Source organism: Nematolebias whitei, chromosome 1, assembly GCF_014905685.2.
Source record: "Nematolebias whitei isolate Nwh7 chromosome 1, NemWhi1, whole genome shotgun sequence".
NCBI classification, from domain to species: Eukaryota; Metazoa; Chordata; class Actinopteri; order Cyprinodontiformes; family Rivulidae; genus Nematolebias; species Nematolebias whitei.
Genome location: NC_056498.1, coordinates 6159022 through 6163203, shown reverse-complemented (window position 1 = coordinate 6163203; position 4182 = coordinate 6159022). Strand labels below are relative to the sequence as shown.

Genomic DNA, 4182 nt, shown 5'->3' with positions numbered 1-4182 from the left:
TATATATATATATATAAAGTATATATAATATATATTTATATATATTATATATATCTATACATATTTTTTATTTATATGTATACTATACATCAAAATAGAATATATTAGACTTCTCTATCCCAAATGGCTTTTCCGTAGGTGTCACCATTATTGACCAGTTTTCTGTCCCTTCAACAGATTCAGTTTGAAAAAATGCATAAACAACTTTAGCTTATTATTTTTAAGATTGATAAACAACCAAAATTTAAAAAGCAATTTTACAGATTTAGTTTTTTACGTTATGAATTATTTTTGACTAGTCTTCATGACATTGCAATGAGTACCTTTAAGTAAAGCAAGCAAATCTATCTAGACGTTTAGACATAATCACCTCCCATGGATATAATATTCAGGCCATGCTCATGATATTAAATATACATATATTAATGTAATATTATCGTATTGTAATAACCATTACAAGAACATACATACTTAATAAAAAATGTAAACAGTTGTGACTTCACCTACTAATCCCAGTGAGACAAACAGTAAGAATGTATCAGGAAATATTAGTTGTTTTATTCCTACCTTGCTGTATGATGGGAGGGTGATATTGAGGTTGCATATGGCGTTTTGGGTAAGTGACCTGTAGTTCCTGGGTTCTTTCATAAAAGACAATCGGCCACATGGCTCCTGAGTGATGTCTCGAATCTACAAATTCAGGCAGTTCACAAAAACAATCTTATAAAGTAAGAGTACGGTACTTTATCACGCAGAGCAGAGCAATCTCCAACCCTTTGTCTTTCTGTGACATGAATAAAGAATGATCCTTACCTTAATGAAAAGTGCTAGTCTGTTTTCTTTAAAGGCATAGAAGCTGAAGAGGTGGTACTGGCCACTTTTGGTGAGTGGAACAAGGTTTCCAAAGCAGTCCGCAAAGATTGGTTTACCTTCCAAAACCTTAAAAAGACACAAGTATAACCGTTTTAAATTACAAAAATACATGAAACATTAATTATTTTACCTTTTCTACTAAATTTTAAATTTGCTGACACTAACCTGTGGAGTTTCACTTCCAAACCCAAAATTAAGAATCTCTTTAATCTGTCGGACCTAACACAAAATGCTCAGGAAATAAATTTCAGTTTACACTTAAGGCTAGTAGAAGTTGCAAGTTTCAGTTCAGTTCTGGTCCAGAGGACCAGATTGAACTTTTTTGGATTTCAGTTCAATTGTTTTGTTACTAATACTTTCAGTTTTACTGTTTAGAACAACTAAACAGTGCATGTTTGTTTAAGGCTCAGTGTATTTCTAATGCATCAACTACACAACCACATTACACACTTTGGTTCCAATCAGCGGTGGGCTCATCTAACCAAAAAGTTAGCTTCACTAACCACTAATTTGCTAAGTTTTAAAAAAATTGCTTCGCTTACGCTAAACAGAAAAAAAAATAGTGGAAGTTAATATTAAAAACGTTAACTTTTATCATCCACTGTTGTCTTTGACTCTGTAAGACATTTTGTAATGTGACAACATTATACATGAACAAAACTCAAAAAGGTTCTTAAATCACAAGTAAAGCATCCATGTCCTGTTCAGGGGTGAGCTTTCAGAAATGAATCTGCTCCATCAGAACCGAAGAGATGGAGCAAAACTCTGCTGTGCTGAAGCAGAGTGATGCGTTCAGTGTGTGTCAGACATCTCCTTCGTGTCATTTACTATTAATGAATGAACTCACTTTAGCAATCCTCTTCATAGTTAACTACTGTCATAAACAGCTACAAAGTTGTGCGTCAGCATCAATATTTTCTCAGCAATAAATCTGTTTGTATTAAAGTAAAGATGTGTGAGTCACGTCCCAGAGACAGTGTGAGCGTTGCGAAGCATGCAGGGTAGGAATTATGTGTTCAATGTTTCTGACTGTTTACCATGTTTCTGAGTGTGAAAATGTTTTTTTCATGTAATTTTCCTGCTCTGGTTTTGTTTGGCATTATAACATTAAAAGTCTTTGTTATTGGCTGTGAACTGACACCACGAATCAGAGACAGGAAAAAAGCTCTGCAAGGGTGGTGACATCACTGGGTGGTGCTTAGCTCTGCATAGCACAGTAAAGAATAGCATCACTCTGTGTAAACCACCGTTCTCCTGTACACTTTTAGTTTGGAGACTCTCAAACTTAGCCGGTCGAAGCAGATGGCCGCTTGTCCTGAGCCTGGTTCTGCTAAAGGTTTCTTCCTCATGAGGGAGTTTTTCTTTCCACTGTCGCCTTCATGCTTGCTCAAGATGAGAGTTCTGTGATGAAGTTAGACTCAAAGCAGTCTGCTCCTCAGATAAATAATGTTAACTTAATTTTATATAAATGAATATTTCTGTTCAGGGCCCTGAGATGACTTATGTTGTGACTTGACACTATATAAATAAACTGAATTGGATTGAATTGAACTGTTTGTAAAAAAAATTAGCAGACTTGAATTTACCGAGCATAAATTTAGCAGAAGCTATTTCCACTTAACGTATCCAAATTTAGCAAAAATGCTGATCCACTAAATGGAAAGTTAGTTTCACTATTGACTGACTGTAACTGGGAGTCTGTGTGTATAATTTCGTTCCACCTCATGTACCACCTGTGGTGAAATGACAACAAACCTATTTGAACTTGAACTAGCAGATTAGCAGAACTGTGCCCACCACTGGGTCCTTTATTTTTTTTCAGAATTGTTCTACGTTGAGAGTTATTTGTTTATCTTGATTCTACAAAGCTTTAAAATTGTTACTTTCTCAATGTTATAGTATGTATATAGAAACATATTTGTATTGCTTTTAAAGTTCTAGAAAAGTTCAATGTTGATAATGTGAACAACAAACAAATGTCGTTACGTGATATCAAATCCAACTGTTAGGCTATAAATGTTAGACAAACATACAGAAGTTCAGTGATCCCTCACTTATCGTGGGGGTTACGATATAATATATATATATATATATATATATATATATATATCCCTTCCCACACTCCTAGAAACCTTTGCCACTCTTAGGTTTACCCTTCGTGCACAGTGAAGCACTGAAAACCTCCATGCAGAGCAGTGGAGGATGAGATTCCTCTGGTGGAGCGAGCTCTGAGCCCCTCTGGAGACTGACATCCAGAGGAAATATACGCCTTTGAAACAGCCTCACAGCCAGTGTGACAGGCACTGAGCAGACAGAGGAAGTTCTTGAGACTGATCTCTGCTCAAACGGATGCTGAGAGTGGTGTGATGTGACTGTGTGCGCAATGTAGCAAAAGCAGGGCCGGCCCAAGGCATAAGCAAACTAAGCGGCTGCTTAGGGGCCCCAGGGCCACTAGGGGCCCCCTAAGTGGAATTGAATTTTTTTTTAGTAATGATTTCTATATGATTCTATTTAATATTTTACGTTCAGCTTTTGCAAATTATTGCATACATTTACATAGTTTTAAGAACTAATTATTAAATTTTTAATTTATTTTTTAAACCATTTTACGTGGTTTCAAGTAATTGTTCATTTACATTATTAAGTATTTCCTTGATTTTAATTTTTAATTTTATTTAATTTTGTCAGTTTTTGCACAACAAATTTTTTTTTTGCATCTAAGTTATTTTATCTGCTGTTTGTTGTTGATCTTGCACTACAAATTATTTATAACATTACTATTGCGGTTCTATGGAACCAAAGATAATAAACCAGATTACACTTTTGCTGTAAAATACATTTCATACTGATATCCTGATGCATGCTCAATAATCCAGGTAGAAAAATCTAAAAAAGTTAAATCTGGTCCTCTGGACATTCAAGAAAAAACAAAACAAAGCAAATCAACAAAAAATGTAGAAACGTTTCGTCTCTCATCCGAGAGACTTCCTCAGTCTGAGGAGCTGTATTCAGCTCAGTCTCTTAAATAGCACCATCTCAGGGTGGATCAACCAGTTTTGCTGCTGACAACCAAAACCAGCTGATCACATGCTCAAGAAGGACCATCAGCCTAACAATGGATCATTAGCACACCGATGGCTGTTTACTGTTCACAGAGGGCTGAGTGATACTAGCAATCACAGCATTGTAAGAGGGGGACAGTTGAACCCGGAGGCCTCCACCCCTGTTTAACGATGGACGATTTCTTTTCACAAAGATGGCCTCCTTTACTCCTCTCTCAAACCATCGTTCCTCTCTGTCCAGGATGTG

At 36.0% G+C, this 4182-nt stretch overlaps 1 protein-coding gene across 1 annotated transcript in view; it reads left to right on the top strand.

The window, feature by feature from the left end:
- The window catches only part of ank2b (ankyrin 2b, neuronal), a gene marked incomplete at its 3' end in the record, with an annotated part of 215575 nt that overhangs the window by 71960 nt on the left and 139433 nt on the right, over nucleotides 1-4182 (top strand).